General features: G+C 44.8%; 1 long non-coding RNA gene across 1 annotated transcript; it reads right to left on the bottom strand.

Annotated features, from left to right (window-relative positions):
* Nucleotides 1–6,093: 6,093 nt before the first annotated feature.
* On the bottom strand, nt 6,094–19,575 carry LOC118890510. The gene is made up of 3 exons (XR_005018756.1): nt 17,911–19,575; nt 15,226–15,231; nt 6,094–6,125 (listed from the first exon to the last, which is right to left on the bottom strand). It is a non-coding gene; the product is annotated as an uncharacterized LOC118890510 (long non-coding RNA).
* Nucleotides 19,576–21,298: the final 1,723 nt, after the last annotated feature.

The following is a 21,298-nucleotide window of genomic DNA, read 5'->3' as shown; positions in this document are numbered from 1 at the left end:
AATGGGGAGAGGGAAGCAGGGAGGGGCAATACAGGGGTATGGGATTAAGAGGTACAAACTATTATGTATAAAATAAGCTACAAGGATATATTGTACAACATGGGGAATATAGCCAATATTTTACAATAACTATAAATAGAGTATAATCTTTAAAAATTGTGAATCACTATATTGTACACCTGTAACTAATATAATATTGTACAGCAACTAAACTTCAATTTAAAAAAAAAGAAAAAAAAATGCCTTGAACTTGCCTTCCTACCCCATGAAGGAGCTGTGCTTTCATGAGTAAGCACTTCTCAAGCTGTCTGCCTCTGATCATTTTCCAGGGCCCTGCGATGGTCGTTTTGATAACTTTGTCCAGTTTTATATGCGTTTCCTGAAGAAGGTACTCACCTTATGCCACCACTTTCAGAAGGAGAATCTCTTTTGTCTCTTCTTCAGTCCTAAGATTTAGTCTTAAATCCCCAGCTGCCTCCTGGACATTTCGGTTTCTTCTGGACCTTCTCTCCCCACTTAGTGCAGCATGTGCTTCTCAGCCCCTGGCCTTTTGAGTTATTCAGGCTTGGGTTCAAATCCTGACCGGTACCCCTTCCTAGCCACGTCCTCCTTAACCTCTCTGAACCTCCATTTCCTCATAAAATAGGGATGATAATATCTCTTCCTCAGATCTTAGTGAGAATTAGATAAGACGTGCCACGTGCTTTCACATAGTAATTATTTAATCAACGGTAGCTACGCTTTTTAAAATATTAAACTCTAAATTTTTAGATAATTATGGATTCACATGTAATTGTTAGAGATAATACAGAGAGACCCTGCATACCCTCTACCCAGATTCCTCCAGTGCTGACACCTTGCACAACTGTACTACAAGATCACAGCCAGGGTCTCGAGAGGGACACAGTCAGGATGCAGAACATCCCGGTCCGGATCCCTGTACAGCCACACCCATTTTGCTCTCACCCCCGCCCCCTCCTTAACCCCTAGCAACCACCCATCTGTTCTCATTTCTGTATTTTTGCCATTTCAAGAATGTTAAATACATGGAGTTATATAGATTGTAACCTTTGGGGATTTTTTTACTCAGCATAGGTGTTAGTTTTCTAGTACTGCTGTGGCAACAAGGTATCACAAACTGGGTGGCTTAAAATAACAGAAATGTATTGTCTCACAGTTCTGGAGGCAGGAAGTCCAAAATCCAGGTGTCGGAAGGGCCATGCTTTCCCGACGGCTCTAGGGGAGAACTTGTCCTAGGTCCCTCAGCATCTGGCGCTGTCACCAATCCTTGGTGTCCCTTGGCTTTCAGCTGCGTGACTTCTTCCTCCATTATCCCATGGCTTGCCCTCTGTATATGTGTCTTCACCTGGCCATCTTTTTATAAGGACGGCAGTCCTAGTGGACTAGGGGCACCCCTCCTCCAGTGTGACCTCATCTTAACTATTACATCTACAATGATTCTATTTCCAAAGAAGGCCACATTCTGAGGTCATGGGAGTTAAGACTCAAACATATCTTTTTGGGAGGTGGACACAATTCAATCTATAACAACACAATTTCCTAGAGATTCACTATTAGTGTTTTTAAAAATCCCCTTATATAGTAATTATCTGTTCATGTATCTCTTTCTCCTAATAGATTGTGAGCTGTAAGGTCTTTTCCATCTCTGTGTCCCCAGCAGCACTTCTGGTATACAGTAGGCACTCAGGGAATATGTGTGGATAAAGGTATGGCCAAGGCCTCCCCAGACCCATGGTGTCTGTGCCACACCCACCAAGCCCAGTAACGCCCTCACCAGCTGCCATTCCCAACGTCACAGCTTCCGGCTCCTTTGTCCTTCTTCCAAGCCATCTCCTAAACTCTTTCCATTCCCCCTTTGACTTCTCCCTAGCCTCAGTCTTTCTCTCCTTCCCCATCCTATCAGGCTCTTAAAGCAAGGATTGAAATGGAATAGAAAGTAGAGAGGAAAAAAACATGGCTGAAACTCAGTTATGAAAAATAGAACTCATAATTAGGAAGATAATATATAAGGACATTTAGGGTGTAATGGCATCCCACATACATTCTAAAAGTGAACAAAGAATGAATCAGACGTTGCTTGTTTGGAGGTGGCTTCTTAGAGTGATTTCTGCAGCAAAAACGTAAATGACAGCGCGATACTAAATCCTTCATGTCCCAGTTGATTTTCAGGGCACAATCAGAAAGGTCATTCTAGCAAAAATGTTTGACGGCCTCCTGGACTCTCAAAGTTCAATCACTCTCTTTCTATGTGTCACCACCCGCTTGTTGAAGCTCTTGTCCTGGGGTATTAACTGGTCTGTCCCCACCACATCCTCCCTGGACCAGACCTTCTCTTGAGACACAAGCAGCTCTCCAACATCACTGTCCCAAAGTCCAGCATCGTTGTCAACATTCAAGGTTCTACTCTTGCATCTGGATGGCAACATCTGACAATCAGACACGAGCAAGAGACTGAGGACAAAGCTATGGACCCCGTGTGCTGGGAAGCGGGGGTGGTGATTGAGTGGTACTGGTTTTATAACGGATGAACTCATTAGTAAAGTGGCAGCGTTGCTTCCTGTAGCCCGGGACTATTGCTTGCTAGGAAAACAAACACCCCCATAATGAAGACCCCTCTGATCCCCTCCACAGGGTTTTGTGGTCCAAGCTGCCAGCAGGATGGACCCACCCAGAGGTTCACCGTAATCAGAGCAGGAGTTCAGAGCCTGGCTTTCCCCACCCCACCTCGGTTCACAGCTTAGCTCCTCAACCTCCACCCAGCTGGGTGACCTTGGGCAAGTCACCTGACCTCTTTGCCCCTCAGTTTCCTTCTCTGTAAAATTAGGTTTTAAATGTGATAATGCACGGGAAGCCCATAGAGTGGAGCTTAGCACATAATAAACACTTATTGTACATATTCTGGAGTTCCAGCTGACTCATTTTCTCTCATCTGCTCTGTATACAATCTTGCTTCCAGGCTCAGAGACCTACCTACAGTTCCCCAAAGAACTGTGCTTATTCATTCATTTGTAAGGGGAGGTGGAAGGTGACAGAAGTTAGGAGAAACCCTAAAACTGAGAACAGCAGACAACGAGTCCTTCCACCTGCTAAGAGACGTACCAGATACACCCTTGCGGGGCTTGGTCCTATCAACTCCCAACAGCCACCATGATGGCCCCTATAAAGGAATTGGAGAGAGAAGGTCACACATGGAAGCAGAAAGTGCTTTGGATTTTCCCTTCCCCCTCCCAAACCAAATGAGGAAACCCAAGCAGAATCACCCCTAGAGATGTGGGGCTCCCCGTCAGAAAGGGGATGAGTGCAGGTTCCCTGGCTGCAGGTTTGCTAAGTTGCAGACATATGGGGGTACCAGGCTGCAGCACGTGAGAGTAACTTTGGTGGGAACTTGACATGTATGCCTGTAGCTGGGGGGCCCACGTGGGAGGGTGACTGGACCAGCTTGCTGTGGCCATTGGGAAGAGGGGGCAGCCTGATTGTTGCTCATCATGGAACAAGAGGATGCCACAGAAAATAGCTGGCTCAAACCTTCAGTGGATCCCAACGAAGAGGCGTCTGCCAGCATACAGGAACCCAGCAGGGGGAGTCTGTGTGGCACACCCCCAGGGGCAGGAGGGGGGGTGTTCACGAGAGGCCAGCTGGAGAATTTGAAGCCAAAGTCAGAGAACAGGGCAGTGTGGAGGTCCTCATGGGGAGCCTCCACAGAATCCCAATGTGCTTCATGAAAGTACTGACATTTTGACCGGTCGGTGTCAGACAAAAGAGCATGGCAAATAGCCCCAGGTAAAACTCAGTTCTTAAAATAAGATAATATCACTTCCTTGGGGAGCATTTGTAAGCATGAGGAGGTGTTTTTTGTTGTCATAATGATTGGGGGGGAGGGGTTGCCCTGGCATTTAGTGGGCCAGAAAGCTGGACATCTTATGATGCCTGAAACAGTCCAGCACAATGAAGTGGCCCTTCAGACTATATTACAAAGCCATAGTATTCAAAATAGCACAGTATTGGAATAAAAACAGACACACATATCAATGGAACAGAATAGAGAGCCCAGAAATAAACCCATACATATATGGTCAAATAATTTATGGCAAAGGAGCCAAGAATATATAGAGTTGGCCAAAAATTTGTTTAGGTTTTTCCATAACATCTTACAAGACAATGGAGAAAGGACACTTTCTTCAATAAATGGTGCTGGAATCCCTATCAAATTACTAATGGCATTTTTTATAGAACTAGAACAAAAAAATCTTAAAATTTGTATGGAGACACAAAAGACCCCAAATAGCCAAAGCAGTCTTGAGGGAAAAAAACAGAGCTGGAGGAATCAGACTCCCTGGCTTCAGACTATACCACAAAGCTACAGTAATCAAGACAATATGGTACTGGCACAAAAACAGAAATATAGATCAATGGAACAAGATAGAAAGCCCAGAGATAAACCCACACACCTATGGTCAACTAATCTATGACAAAGGAGGCAAAGATATACAATGGAGAAAAGACAGTCTCTTCAATAAGTGGTGCTGGGAAAACTGGACAGCTACATGTAAAAGAATGAAATTAGAACACTCCCTAACACCATACACAAAAATGAACTCAAAATGGATTAGAGACCTAAATGTAAGACCGGACACTACAAAACTCTTAGAGGAAAACATAGGAAGAATACTCTTTGACATACATCACAGCAAGATCTTTTTTGATCCACAACCTAGAGTAATGGAAATAAAAACAAAAATAAACAAATGGGACCTAATGAAACTTCAAAGCTTTTGCACAGCAAAGGAAACCATAAACAAGACGAAAAGACAACCCTCAGAATGGGAGAAAATATTTGCAAACGAATCAACGGACAAAGGATTAATCTCCAAAATATATAAACAGCTCATGCAGCTCAATATTAAAAAAACAAACAACCCAATCCAAAAGTGGGCAGAAGATCTGAATAGACATTTCTCCAAAGAAGACATACAGATGGCCAAGAAGCACATGAAAAGCTGCTCAACATCACTAATTATTAGAGAAATGCAAATCAAAACTACAATGAGGTATCACCTCACCCCAGTTAGAATGGCATCATCAGAAAATCTACAAACAACAAATGCTGGAGAGGGTGTGGAGAAAAGGGAACCCTTTTGCACTATTGGTGGGAAAGTAAATTGATACAGCCACTATGGAGAACAGTATGGAGGTTCCTAAAAAACTAAAAATAGAATTACCATATGATCCAGCAATCCCACTACTGGGCATATACCCTGAGAAAACCATAATTCAAAAAGACACATCCACCCCAATGTTCATTGCAGCACTATTTACAATAGCCAGGTCATGGAAGCAACCTAAATGCCCATCGACAGACAAATGGATAAAGAAGATGTGGTACATATATACAATGGAATATTACTCAGCCATAAAAAGGAACGAAATTGGGCCATTTGCTGAGACGTGGATGGATCTAGAGACTGTCATACAGAGTGAAGTAAGTCAGAAAGAGAAAAACAAATATCGTATATTAACGCATATATGTGGAACCTAGAAAAATGGTACAGATGAACCGGTTTGCAGGGCAGAAATTGAGACACAGATGTAGAGAACAAATGTATAGACACTAAGGGGGGAAAGCAGCGGGGGGGGGGGGGCGGTGGGAGTGGTGGTGTGATGAATTGGGCGATTGGGATTGACATGTATATACTGATGTGTATAAAATCGATAACTAATAAGAACCTGCTGTATAAAAAAAATAAATAAAATAAAATTCAAAAATTCAAAAATAAATAAATGGTGCTGGGAAACCTGTACAGCTACATACAGATGAATGAACTTGACCACTGTCTTACACCATACACAGACATTAACTCAAAATGGATTAAAGATTTGAATGTAAGACCTGAGACCTAAAATTCCTAGAAGAAATCATAAGCAATAAGCTCCTTGACATTGGTCTTGGAGATGATTTTTGGATTTGACACCAAAAGCAAAGGCAACAACAAAAAAATAACCAAGTAAAAGGACTACATCAACCTAAACAGCTTCTGCACAGCAAAGGAAACCATCAACAAAATGAAAAGGTGGCTTCCCTGGTGGTGCAGTGGTTAAGAATCCACCTGCCAATGCAGGGGACATGGGTTCGAGCCCTGGTCCAGGAAGGTCCCACGTGCCGCGGAGCAACTAAGCCCATGTGCCACAACTACTGAGCCTGTGCTCTACAGCCTGTGAGCCACAACTACTGAGCCCACGTGCCACAACTACTGAAGCCCACACACCTAGAGCCCGTGCTCCGCAACAAGAGAAGCCACCGCAATAAGAAGCCCACACACTGCAACGAAGAGTAGCCCCCGCTCGCACAACTATAGAAAGCCCACGCACAGCAACGAACACCTAACACAGCCAAAAATAAAATAAATAAATTTAAAAAAAATGAAAATGTAACTTACGGAATGGGAGAAAATACTTGCAAACCGTCTATCTGATAAAAGGTTAATATCCAAAATATATAAAGAATTCATACAACTTAATAGCAAAAAAACAAACAATCCGATTAAAAATGGGCAGAGGATCTGGATAGATATTTTTCCAGAGAAGACATACAAATGGCCAACAGGCACATGAAAAGATGTTCAATTATCACTAACCAACAGGAAAATGCAAATCAAAACCACAATAAGACAGAATGGCTATTATCAAAAAGACAAGAAATAACAAGTATTGGTGAGGAGGTGGAGAAAAGGGAACTCTTTTGCACTGCTGGTGGGATGTGAATTGGTGCAGTCACTATGGAAAATAGTATGGAGGTTCCTCAAAAAAATTAAAAACAGAACTACCATATGATCCAGCAATTCCACTTCTAGGTATTTATCCAAAGAAAATGAAACACTAACTTGAAAAGGTATCTGCACCGCCGTGTTCATTGCAGCATTATTTATAATTGCCAAGATATGGAAGCAATCTAGATATCCATTGAAGGATGAACAGATAAAGAAAATGTGGCATCTATATACAATGGAATATTATTCTGCCATAAAAAAAGAAATCTTGCCGTTTGTGACTACATGAATGGACCTTGAGGGCATTAGGCTAAATGAAATAAGTCAAACGGGGAAAGGCAAATACCATACAATGTCACATATATGTGGAATCTTAAAACAACACCCCCAGCCTGAATTCATAGATACAGAAAACAGATTGGTTGCCAGAGGGAGGGGTGAGGGTGTGTGTGAAATGGGTAGATGGGGGGTCAAAATGTACAAACCTCCAGTTACAAAATAAATAAGTCCTGGGAATGTAATGTACAGCATGATGACTACAGTTAATAATACTGTATCGTATACTTGAAAGTTACTAAGAGAGTAGATCTTAAAAGTTCTCATCACAAGAAAAAGTTTTGTTACTATGTGTGGTAACGGATGTTAACTAGACTTACCGTAGTAATCTTTTTGCAATATATACAAATACAGATTCACTATGTTGTACACCTGAAACATATAATATTCTATGTCAATTGTATCTCAATTTGAAAAATAACAAAATGCAACACACTCCATTGAGGAATGCAGAGTCAGCACAAGACTTTTGTAGCACCTCCCTCCTCCCCAAGCCCTGATGTTGGGGGTGTCAGAGCAGCAGAGTGAGTGGAGGAGGGGGACCTGAAAGGAAAGGCTCCACCCCTTCTCCAATGTGGGATCTTGAGCCATGAATTGGGTCTGAGGTGGGGGGCTGGGGGAGGCTTCAGACTGAACTGGACTTTTTAATCAGAGAGAATCTTCCTAAAATGTGACTGTTATCTCCAGCATCTCAATGAAAACATGCATTGAATTATTTTAAAAACCTTGAAATCACTGTAGGATAATTGGGGAAAAAAATCTGCCTCCTTTTATTCGCCATTTTTTCAGCACTTCACACTGTGTGAGCCTAAGCACATTGTTCTCCGCCTCGAAACCCTGGGCCTCACTTTTCCCATCTGTGAAGTGGGCTTATAATCCTTATGTTCTCGGGTGCTGTGAGGATGGAATGGAGTGACATAGGTGGAAAGCCCCTTCTGGGGACCTGGCTGCTGGGCGCTTCACCTCGTGGGTGTTCTAGCCACAGCACTGGCAGGACCATTGTGAAGCAATTGCTGTGCCTTCTGGATCATCCTTCTCGTTGCAAAATCAGGATTCTGATGAGCTTGCAAGCATTTCCTAGTGCTTGTAGATTTATGGATTGACGCCTCAAAGGGCATTATTTTATTTATTTATTTTTTTGGCTGTGTTGGGTCCTCGTTGCTGCATGCAGGCTTTCTCTAGTTGTGGCGAGTGGGAGCTACTCTTCGTTGCAGTGCGCGGGCTTCTTGTTGCGGTGGCTTCTCTTGTTGTGGAGCATGGGCTCTAGGCACACGGGCTTCTGTAGTTGCAGCACGCAGGCTCAGTAGTTGCAGCATGCGGTCCCTAGAACACAAGGGCTTCAGTAGTTGCGGTGCGAGGGCTCCGTAGTTGTGGCTCGTGGGCTCTAGAGCACAGCTCAGTAGTTGTGGTGCATGGGCTTAGTTGCTCCACGGCATGTGGGATCTTCCCAGACCAGGGCTCGAACCCACATCCCCTGCATTGGCAGGTGGATTCTTAACCACTGCGCCACCAGGGAAGTCCTCAGAGGGGATTACTATTATTATTATTATTTAATAGCACCTCTCTAGTTTCTTCTCCCATAATTTCAGGCTTTTCAGCCAAGTTGCACCAGTTCTTGTTTCTCATTCATGCCCTGGGATTCCCACCTCCCTGCCTTTACTTCTAACTCTGCCACTAGCTGTTGAACTCCTACTCAACCTTCAAGACCCACTCAAATGCCATCTGTCAATAAAGCTTTCCCTGATCCCCCCACAAAGGTTGTGCTCCTGCCTCCTTCTTAGGGCCTTTTCGTTCACTGACTTAATTAGGGAGGTGATGCATGTCTTATCACCTTTCTGAGCCTGAAAGCTCCTAGACTAGGGACAGTATCTGTTTTGTGTCTGTATCCTGGGACCTGTGCCTGACTCAGTGGCCTGTGGCGGGGCGGTGGGGGGAAACGTAAGGGACTTCCCAGAAAATGAGACTGAGATCATGGGGGGCATGGGTGGGTCCTGGGACAGGAGCCGAGCAGCCCAACACCTGAGCTGACCCCTGCTTCCATCATAGTCTGCCTGGCATGGCTCTGCCCGCATGGTGCCAACAGAGCCACCCACGAGCGGATGCCCATTCATTCCATTGGCTGGCTTCCCCCAACTCCCAAGAGAAATAAGCTGCGCCCCTGGGAAGCCCTCGTGGAGAAAAGAGTAGGTGCAATTTGTTAACAAGTGTGCTCACCAAATGTCAAAACGTGGCTTTCTCTGCCTCAGCAAAGCCTTCCTGACAGAGCAAAGTCCCTGGGGAAATGGAGCAAGCAAGTCCCTGTGGTATTTGAACAGCTGAAAGCCAGCTGCCGGAAGGATTCCAGCCAAGTGCTGCCAGCAGGGGATTGACTAATTTATGGAATCCAATTTGCAGTATTAATGGTAGACATCCTTACCCAGGTGTGTTGGCCCTACCAGCTAGGCAGAGAGCGGCGGAATAAGAGCTGATTTTAAAGACAGCTAATGGGAATTCCCTGGCAGTCCAGTGGTTAGGACTCTGCGCTTCCACTGCAGGGGTCATGGGTTGGATCCCTGGTTGGGGGCAGGAAGGAAGATTCCCCAAGCCGAGCGGCCAAAAAAAAAAAAGACATCTGAGAGCTGGGAGCCAGCTTGAGGGGTGGAGGAGAAGAACGCCCCGACAGTCAGAGGGCTCAGGTTCCAGGCCTTCCAGGGTCCTCTCCTTCCAGCCTGGAGTGATCTCAGGGCTCCATGGCTGGGGATATGTCCACTGGATTTCAGATGGTTGTCATGGAGCATTTATTGAGCACCTACTGTATGCATGGCACACTGGCTCAGGAATTAGAGAACCTGGCTCTGCCCTTTATAGGATGACAACCAATTTTACCTGTCTAGACCTTACTTCCTCAACTGTAAAGTGGGGACAATGATGGTGACAGCTTCTATTTGATGAGCACTTTCAATGTGCCAGGCTCTGTGCTAAGAGCTTTCCAGCCATATCTTACCCGATCCTCATAACAATCCTATAATGTGGAACCTACTAATAGCACCGTTTTATGGATGGAAAAGAAAAGACAAGGCTTAGAGGGTGTACTGGGCTGGACAGTGTCCTCTCCCAAATGTATGTCCTTCCGGGAACCTGAGAATGTGACCTTATTTGGCTATTTGGAGATAGGGTCATTGCAGATATAATTAGTTAAGTTGGCTGGATTACTACTGGAGTTAACACTGGGGTAGCATGGGCCCTTACTCCAGTATGACTGGTGTCCTTATAAAATGAGTACTTCTAGCCTCCAGAACTGTGAGAGAATAAATTTCTGTTGTTTTAAGCCACCCAGGTTGTGGTAATTTGTTACAACAGCTTTAGGAAACTTACACAGACAGGTTAAGTAAGTTGCCCAAGGCTGCACAGCTGGGAAGCAGAACCCCTGGGATTCCAAAGCAGATTCTGATTCCAGAGGCCCAGTGATGAGCAACTACTCTTTATTTAACGAGTCAGTTGTATAAATCAGTGCCTGGAACGTAGCAAGAGCTAAAGAAGTGCTAGTTGCTATTATTGTTGCCGTGTTATTAGTTACACATTACTGTGGGCTCTCCCCTCCTCCACATACTTCACGGGGTTGATGTGAGGATCAGGAAGATAATGAGTGCCTTGTAATCCTTCAAGACCCAGACAACTGTAAATTATATTATCATTAATATGATCAGTCAATGAGATAAGAAAAAATATAGCGAATATTTTTCACAACCCATGGAAGTGTGTTTAGTCAAAGCAATATCAGTTCATTCTAATGAAAGGTGGGAAGCCAGTAATTCTGTTGTCTTCTGGAGAGAACTTGAGATGTTCCTGCTGCTACATTTATGTCATCAAATGCCGTCAGGTACAAGAAAAGAGAGAGAACAGCCCCCTGAACCCACACCTTTTGCCAGCTTTGCAAAAGCTTTGCAGCTCCCCTCACTTCCATGGCTGACCCATATTTCCCTGTCCTTGACTCTGGGTTGGCCACATGACTTACACTGGTCAGTAAAATGAGATGGATGTGATGGTATGCTTAATGTCTTGCATTTCTACCTGCCCTCTTGTGAGTCTGCCATCACCATGAGAAGGATGCTCTGGGGCAGCTTGCTGATTCCAGAAGAAGGATGAGAGACACCTGGAGCACAGTCCCACCCAGATCAGCCAGTCCCCAGCTGCAGACACACGAGTGAAAGCAATACTCATTGCTGTACGCAGTTCAAGTTTTGAGGTTGTTTGTTATGCAGTATTATTGTAGCAAAAGCAAACCGTTACAAACCCCCAAGGACTTCCTCCTTTACAAATCCAGGTCTGCAAATGATGCCACAATCACCTGGAACTGTGACACACAGTGAGACTCAAATAGCAGTGAGGACGATCTCTCGAACCTCAATGGGGATTTGAGGGGTTGAGAATTTGGTCACGTGAATGGCACCTAATGACTATATGACCTTAGACAGCTTCCTAAAACTCTCTGTCTCAGATTTTTGACTGTAAAATGGGAATAAAAATATGTTCCTCTTAGGACTGCTTTGAGTATTAAGTGAAATAAAATATATGTAGAATATTACACTTAGTGAAATAAGTCACACAGAGAAAAACAAATCCTGTATGATATGACTTACATGTGGAATCTAAAAAATAATACAAATAAATGTATATGCAAAATAGAAAGACTCACAGATATAGAAAACAAACTTGTGGTTACCAAAGGGGAGAGGGAAGGGGGGAGGGACAAATTAGGAGTATGGGATTAACAGATACACACTACTATACATAAAATAGATAAGCAGCAAGGATATACTATATAGCACAGGGAATTACAGCCGTTGTCTTATAATAACCTATAATGGAGTATAATCTGCAAAAATATTGAATCACACCTGAAACTAACATAACATTGTAAATCAAATATATTTCAACAACAACAAAAAAATGTAAGGACCTAGCATAGTGCCTGGCACATAGTAGGTCTCAGTAAGGGTTAATTCCTTACTGCAAAATTGAGTGGTCGGAGGCCTTGCACTGATTAGACTTCGGTTTGTGGGTGTAGAGGCATGTCCTCCTCTCCATCTGCAAAGCTGTTTCCCACACTAAGGCTTGGGGCCCCAAGGAAGGCTGTTTGCCTACGAACCCCGATGACCTTCAGTCAAGTTCTTGAAGCGTCTGGGGCCCTTTACCTTGCCCACTCTTCATGATGCAAGTTTGTTCTGTGTGACACAAAGAGGTTAAAGTACAGTTACACGCTGGAGGCGGGAGCTGGCTTGGCCACTCTGCTGTGCCCCTGGAAGTGAACGTGACCTAAGGGGAGGTAACTGAGCTCTCCGGGCCCCTGAGTCCTCACCTGTGAAGTGCAGGGGATGATACCTGCCTCCGTTGCGCAGGTGCGGGGCAGGGGGAGGCGTCGTGAAGGGCTTAGGACAGCGCCACCTCTCACGAAAGTCTGCGGGCCAGGCCGAGCCAGGATCTCCTCATCCTGCGGACTTACCCAACCCCACGCACCTGAACTCACCTGCCGCTCCCACCCGAGGAAGCCCGTCTCCCTGGCAAGAAGGAAGAGGGGGTGTGAACCATATTTTGTTTTAAACAACCCCCCCCCCCAGCAGGGTGTTCCCTCTGAAACGTTTCTACGAGCAGGGCCAGCTCATTACCCCCTCTGTTCGTCCCCTTTTGTGTCTTCCTCACCCCTCGCTGGTCCCCACATGACCCCGTGATACATGCTGGGAATGATCCAGGGATGACGCCAGAGCGCAGCGCCTGACTTAAGGACTCACGATGAAGGGAAGGAAATGAGGTGCAAATGTAGAGTCACAGGTGCTGCCCTGGGACTGAGCGCTTCCTGGCGCCAGGCACTGGGCGAAGCAATTCGTCTGCTCCATCTTGCTGAATCCTCCCACAGCCCTGAGAGATGGGGCCAGCATACCTGCTTTTACAGGCAAGGAAACTGAGGCTCCGTGCAAAGCTGCCCAGAGGAATGGGGGGGGCGGGGAGTCGGGAGGGGGTCACTTCCCGTTAAGGGTGATGGTGAGTGGGGCTGGGAGGACCTCAGGAGAGAGAACATCAAGGAGGAGAGAGAGAAATGGAGAGAGACAGAGAGAGACAGACAAAGAGACTGAGAGAGAGAGAGACCATGCCGGCGACCCAGGAGCTCCTGACAGCCAGGAAAAGCAGAATGACACACGGATGATTCTCAGAGGCCACAGCCCCAAACTAGCTTTTCATCTAGAGGGGGACTTTGTAGCTGAGACAGGAAAAGCTGTCTTTATGCTGTTCAGCAAAAAAGAGATTCCTTTGGCCTGTAGTAATAATTATAACTGTTTATGAAGTGCATTTTATTATCAAAAATAATAATAACAGTAGTAACAATAGCTGCCACCTCTGTCCAGGGCCTCCTCTGAGTTGGGTCGAATGCTCACAACAATTTAGAAGGTAGGTCCTCTCCCCACTATTTACAAATGAGGAAATTGAAGCACAGATGGTTGTGCACCTTGCTGTGATGTGCTGTGATGGTGCTGACCTTGCACCTGTGTGCGGGTGCTGGGGTGCATTCCACCTATCCCCACCCACCTGCAATGGCACCCATCTGCCTTCTTCCTGCTCTATTCTCCCAGGGCCACTGCTGGAAACGTTTCTGGAGCTTTAACTGCATGTGGAGCTGAGCCGCAGTCACTCTCCTGCTCTGAGTCCTCCCTGTAATGGGCTTTGTGCTATTCCCAAACCAAGCAACCAACTATCCATCCATCCATCCAACCACCCACCCGTCCATGACCCAACTACCCATCCATCCATCCATCTGTGACCCAACTACCCATCCATCCATCCATCCGCCCACCCATCCATCCACCCACCCACCCATCTTACATATGTTTATGGAGCACATACTACGTGCCAGGCACGATGCTGGATACTGGGCTCTCAGCAGTGAACAAGACCATGAGCTCACCCTCATGGAGGGCATGTTCTAGTGGGGAGATACAACGAAGAGGTAAACCTATCAATAAATACTGTCAAGGTAATGGAGGGCCAGATATAGGCTGTTGGTTCTTAGCTCCATTCTCTCACTTCCTTTTTCCCAATGATGACAAAAAGAACGATGATGACAACAGAAATAATAGGTGCCCTTTGCTGATTGGTCACTCTGTGCTGGGCATTTTACCTGCCTTAACTCATTGCATCGTCACAACAGCCCTTTGAGGTTGTGCTACTATTATCCACATCTTATAGTTGCAGAGAAACTACCTAATTAGCCCAGGATCACACAGCTTGTAAGTCAAGGACTGGAAGACATGAAAACCCAGGCTCCCTGGGCTCCAACAGCCTTCCAACATACCCTCTCCCCAGCCTTTGTGTGACTCATCCCTCCGACACACCTTTATACACACCCTCATCTTCTAATGCACCTTCTCCTTTTGGTGGCTCCTATTTACAAAAAAGCCTACTAAGTGCCAGGCAGCACCTAGATACTATATGTACATTATTGTTTTTAATCTTCCCAAGAACTCTTCTTAGTAGTTATACTATAGATAGGGGAACTGAGTCTCAGAGAGGCTAAACAACTTGTCTCTGGTCATATGAACAGTAAAGAATGGAGCTGGGATTGGAACCTTGGACTGCTTGATTCCAACACCTGTGATTTTTACCATCTCACATTGATCCTGCATCTGGTGAACTCTTACACATCCGTCAAGACCCAGTCTAAATTAACCTCTTCATAAAGTCATCCTTGACTTTGAGGCATAGATTTTCCTCCTCTGCACTCCCATTGTCCCTTTAATGTGTTATTACTTTGTGATTATTTGTTTACTTCTTCATCTTTCTCCCTAGACAGTGAGCTCCCTGAAGGTGAGGCATGTCCAGCTTCATGGTAATCTTGCCTCTTCCTCCAGAGACTGGGGCTCTGTGCGTTTAACTTCATTTCTGGTTGTAAACTAATTTAAATTGTTAGCCTATTTGTCCATTTATTTCTGCCATTTACCACCAATCAATTAGTGTGGAATGGGGATTCTGCCCCAGTGGAGCTAAAGGAACTAGTGTTCTCAAGGACAAGTCCAGCCCTTAGCAATATTGTGGACTCTGCTTCAACCAATACTTCCCCCTCCACTGTGGGCACCGAGGGCTCTCTGGCTGTATCTTTCCCCTCTTACTGGGGACACTGGCTGATAAACATTCACCCCAAGTTAAGCTTCATGGAACCCTGTTCCTCAGGGACCTGCATTCAATCAAGAAATAAATAAGATTGCCAGCACTTGGAGCAAGGCTGTGGTGTAACTTTTGTGGTCCCTTTCCTCTTAAAAAAAACCTATTAAAATTATATTTGATGATTGCATTGGTTCAAAGACAAATACAATCCAGGGTGGATTATATTCAGGTTCTTTCTTTCTAGTACTTTTTCCTTCCTTCCTCCCTCCTTCCCTCCCTCCCTTCTTTCCTTCCTTCCTTCCTTCATTCTTAGACAGGAAATATAGCTTTATTGTGGAAAAGCAGACTTGGAAAAAATAAGAAGCAGCAACAGGATGTTTAGCCCATCTACTTACAACACACAGGGGTTAGGGTTTCCCATGCACAGCTGTACTGTTCTCCCTCCTTCAGTCTCAGATGTATTTACCCCCTTCATCAACAACCATCGCCTTTCTCTAGCTCTGGACCTTCCAGTGACCACAAAATCGACACAACTCTTCAGGGTGATGTCCCATCATGGAATTCCGAGGCACTGTCTCCTAGTTGCTCCGGCTCCCTTCCCAGCCTACGGCGCCCACAGAGCACTCTGGGGGCCCCTGCTCGGTGGAGGGGGCTTCAGTGGGCATTGTGGGGGAACCTCCAGCATTGACTCTCCCCCCAAACACATAACCCCAGTCTAATTGTGAGAAAGCACCAAACTAACCCAAACTGGGGGGACATTCTGCAAAACACCTGACCAGTACTCCTCAAACCTGTCAAGGTCTTGAAAAGCAAAGCAAGCAAAGGCTGAGAAGCTGTCAGAGACCAGAGGAGACCGAGGAGACACGATGACTAATTTGCAATGTGGGACCCTGGCTGGGATTCTGGGGCAGAAAGAGAGCATCAGTGGGAAGACTAGTTTAGTTAATAATAATGTATCACTATTAATCTCTAGTTTTGACAATTGTGCCATGATTACGTAAGCTGTTAACGTTCAAGGAACCTGGGTGAGGGGTATATGGGAACTTTGTACTATATTTGCAACTTTTCTGTAAATCTAAAATTATCCTAAAATAGAAAATTTATTTTATTTTTTATTTTTTGCCCACGCCTCGTGGCATGTGGGATCTTAGTTCCCTGACCAAGGATTGAGCCCTCGTCCCCTGCAGTGGAAGCGCCGAGTCCTAACTACTGGACCGCCAGGGAAGCCCCGAAAATTTATTTTAAAAATAAAGTATTGGGGCTTCCCTGGTGGTGCAGTGGTTGAGAATCTGCCTGCCAATGCAGGGGACACGGGTTCGAGCCCTGGTTGGGGAAGATCCCACATGCCGCAGAGCAACCGGGCCTGTGAGCCAAAAATAAATTAATTAATTAACTAAAATAAATAAATAAATAAAGTATTAAATTAAAAACCTCCATTAGCAGGACATTTTTTATGACCTTAGATTTTATCCTTTCCAAATGGAGTGTTGTGAACCAAAAGTTCATCTTATAATCTGTTGAACGTCAGGTTCTTTTGATGACTGGGCAGCTTCTAGTGTTTGGAGGCAGAAAGGAGCTCTGCGCCTGCACCCCCATGACCACCACCAGGAGGTGAGTGACAATGAAAGCAAGTCCCACTCCAGATTCTGCCAAACACACAGACATTTATTAGTAAACAGCCTGGATGGTCTCACTAGTGGTTGGAATTTCAGAAAAGGTGTCTCTCTCCATCTCAGGGACTCTCATCTACCCCATGCATGAAAGCTTTGAGTGACAACATAGCTCACAGGTAAGGGCTGTGGTCAGACTAGACTTCCAGAGGTTTCCCCATCATAAGGGCTCACCAGCGTTCATACTTAATCACACGGTGGGTCCCGACACTGCACCGGTAATTCCACCAACCAAAGGATGCTCTGTCATTCCTTATGCTAATTAGGCAACCCTGCGGAGGTGTTACAGGTTTGGATTATCTTGAGCGTGCAGCCTTCCCCACTACACTTCTCATACTGAAGTACTGACAAATATAACAGGGAGAGAAACGTCTGCAAAGAGAGTATCCCTTACACAGGCTGAAACTTGCTTTGCCTTTTCCTCTACCACCAGCAGGACAAGTGAGTGACATCAGTAGAGCTCTAAGCAGTGTTCCACAGGGCGGGAGTAAAAGGCACGTGGGTGGGTGAGTGTAAACCCTGGAGGGTGTTCACAGGATGGACAAGGAAGAGGAGCCCTGGAGGAGGGGTGCCCAGAGAAGTAGGACAAAACCGTCAGCCAGGCTAGCAAGGACACAATTTCAGGGAGGCCGCGGACCACAGAACCAAATAAGCCAGGAGACAGTGTAAGGTCTGTGCCCAAGTATCCATTGCCCCTGACAACATGGATGCTGTTGGTGACCATATCTCGTGGGTGGTGGAGGCACAGCCTGTGCTGCAGCAGGACAGAGATGGGTAGAGAAGAGGAAATGGCAACTTCAACTCTTGCTTGGGGAAGCGTGGCTCTGAAGGGAAGACGAGAGCCCAGGTGGCAAATCAAAGGAAATTTTTTGTTTCTTGTTTCTTTTTTACTTTATTTATTTGTTTCCCTGGGAGTGACTCAAGCACAGGGCAGTGGTTAAATGCAGTATGTGGTTAAGTGGTTAAAGTTTTGGCACCAGCCAGACCTCCTTCTTTATTCCTCTAGCTTTGGGCACCTTTAATTCCTGTAAACTAGGACAAGTCACTTCTCCAAGCTCCACTTTCTTAGTTGTAAAACAGGGCTTCTAATACTTCCTAGGTCATATGGTTATTATGGGGACTGCATAAAATAACATCTACAAGGCGCTTAGCACAGTGCCTGGCACACAGCAAGAACTCAGTAAGTGTTGGCTGTTCTATTGGTGGAGGGAGCTAATAGATCAACTGTGCAGAAGGGAAGGGGTGATGACTGAGCCCAGCCCCTCAGCCAAGTCTCCAAGTGTCCCTTGTCTAATGCAGAACCGAGAGATCTGTTTTGATGCTGGGTACTGGTCCCTCTGCCCTGATGAATGTTCTATGTGGAGGGTGGTCAGAGGGTGTAGAAGGACAGGGGCTGGGACCCCATCAAGCTCACGGAACAGGCTGTAGGAACTGGTTTGGGACCAGCATGCGGATAAATAGTTATTTAATAAATGTCTATATGTAGGGTGGAATTTGGTCTAAGACTTGCTTTCATTATTTCCTGGCAGCAAGGTTTGGTGGGGTACTTAACTTTTTTTTCTCTCAGTTTTTGGTGGTCTCCAGCATCTAGCACAGAAAACATAAGAATTGTAAATGACCAAACTGGCTCAGGTCAGGCCACGGGGAGGCACCAGAAATGGGCTTTTGAAGTGAGGACCAGGAAATTAAGAGAATGGGAGAAGTCGGGGATCACAGGGGCTAAGTTGAGATAAGACAATGGAGAGTCCAGGGTGGAAAAGTTGTAACATCTGCAGGTCAATCTCTTCATCTACTTAGAAGTGACAGCCAAAGATGGCTCAGTGGCTGAAATGCAACCAAGTGTCTGGACTAAAAGGGACCCCTGGAACTGCCCTGAAATAGGCCTGTCACTACAACGTAGACTCAGAAACTTATCAAGTAACTTAATTATGACTGTCTGGTGAGTGGCATCCATTATATTGAAGGTTCTAATTAAGGATCCGTTTAAGTAAGCCTTTGAAAATGGAACTGATTGGAGGAATGTTTCTTAAATTTTTCTGAGAGCCTCTGAGTAAGAGGCCATTTCTGGAGATGAAGAACAATTGTACTTGCACTCTTATCCCAGTGAATAGATCCTTGAAACATTCAACAAGAAGCTATCTGTTGGCCTCACACATGGGGCTTCAAACCATGTTATGATTCAATCCTCCAACCCCCATCACTAATCTGAGAAAAAAGTAAAACAAATGAAACAGGAAATATTTTGGATCAAAAACAATTAGCCAATGGTAACTGGTTATTCCCACCCCCAACCACTTCATATTAGAGAAGGATCTTTCCCTATAGTATATAATGGCATCCTTCTCAGCAATAATTTAAAATAATTCTTCTCCTTTGTGATGCTAATTAGAGATATTTATTAGATTCAACGATAGGCCCTTTTCACATTGAAGGGGCATAATTCAAAAGAGGAGGACAATGAAGAGAAGGAAATATTATAATTCTTCATAAATGATGAGAAGAACTGGTAGTTCCCCAGAATAATCCAGGAGAGGATGAGAAGGTGAGGCAGGAAGGTGCATTAGTTGGGGTGCTCCAGAGAAACAGGACCAATAAGAGATAGACAGATGATAGATAGATAGATTGATAGATAGATAATAGATAGATGATAGGTAGATAGAGATATGAAGATATAGAGATATAGATACAGATAAAGAGATTTATTATGAGATATTGGCTCATGGGATTATGGAGGCTGAGACGTCCCACAATTTGCTGTCTGCAAGTTGGACACCCAGGAAAGCTGGTGGTGTAGTTCAAAGGCCTGATCACCAGGCGCTCCGAGGGCAGGAGAAGATCAACTCCCCAGTTCAAGCAGTTAGGCAGAGAGCAAATCCAACCTTCCTCAACCTTTTTGTGCTATTGGGGCCCTTGACAGATGGGATGGTGCCCCCCACATTGGGGAGGGCCATCTGCGTTGCTCAGTCTATGAATTCAAACGTTAATCTCTTCTAGAAACACCCTCACAGACATACCCAGAAATAATGTTTGACCAGATATCTGGGCATCTGGCGGCCCAGTCAAGTTGACACATGAAATTAATCATCACAAAGGAGAAGAGGGAGAGAGAAGCCAGAAGAATGGTGCCTGTGTGCTTGTGGGGACACACACAACAGGAACCACACGTGTGTTCACACAGGAAGGCATTTAAGGACCTATTTAGAAAAAACACTAGTTTAGACTATTAAGAATCTCAGAGCCAGAAATGACCACAAAAGCAATGGCTCCCCTAGAATTCATAGCAGTCTTGGGAGTAGGGAGGGGAGGGCTTTGAACTGATTTTTTTTTTTAATGTGTTTTTTTTTTAACCTATTTTTATTTTTTTGCTGTGCTGCACGTCTTGTGGGATTTTAGTTCCCGAACCAGGGATCAAACCCGGGCCCTCGGCAGTGAGAGCATGGAGTCCTAACCACTGGACCGCCACGGTATTCCCTGAACTGATCTAGGTCTTCGGGGACTGGGAAATCCACCTTAACACCCATCTAAGCATCAGACACCAGTTTTTTGACAAGTTCCATATTGTGGAATAAAGGCTGAAGTCTGTGGATCTCCTAAGTCCGGACTGTGCCTTATTCATCTTTCTACCTCTAATGCCCAGGGTAGCATCTGGCAGATGGTAGATGCTCAGTCTACATTTGCTATATGAATGGTTGATTGAATGAACATAGCAGCACACAGATTTGGCCCTAAAATGCCATAAACCCTACAGTAAAGCCAGTCATTCTTGCTTAGACTCTCTTTCAGCTTTAGTAACTCATATTTAATCAATAATTTAAAACTCATTTAAGGGTCTATTTTAGAAGCACTAACTAAGAGAGGCAGTGAAGAGTGGCTGGTCCAAAAGGCAGAGTGGTTCCTGAAAAAGAGACAGCTGCCAGGCTGACCCTAAAAGAGGAGGGAGACAGTAACATGTCAAGAACAGAGTCAAAGTTAGTTCCTGTAAGAGCTTACTCTGAGCCAGGAACTTCTGGTCATTTTGCAGACATTAAATCTTTTCAGCTGTGCAACTCCGCAGTAAGGTGAGCATAATTATTCTGTTTCACTGATGGGGAAGTTGAAAGTCAGAGAAATTAACAAAGTTGCCAATACGCAAATAGAAATCTGATTTTCCCACTACATATTACTGAACTCATTTTATTTTGTATTTTTATTTTAATTCTTGAATATTTAAAAACAATAGATAACTACAAAGAAGCAATTAAGAGTCAGTCATACTAAAACTCAGAATTAATTATTGTTAGCATCTTAAGTATATTTGTTTCCAGGTTTATGCCTGAAAAAAATTTCAGACATCTTTTTAGACATCAGAATATGGATAAATAAATAGATGGGTAA

The sequence above is a fragment of the Balaenoptera musculus genome, chromosome 2 (assembly GCF_009873245.2).
Source record: "Balaenoptera musculus isolate JJ_BM4_2016_0621 chromosome 2, mBalMus1.pri.v3, whole genome shotgun sequence".
Lineage (NCBI taxonomy): Eukaryota > Metazoa > Chordata > Mammalia > Artiodactyla > Balaenopteridae > Balaenoptera > Balaenoptera musculus.
The sequence above is the reverse complement of the archived record's forward strand: the minus strand, read 5'-3'. Positions and strand labels throughout refer to the sequence as shown.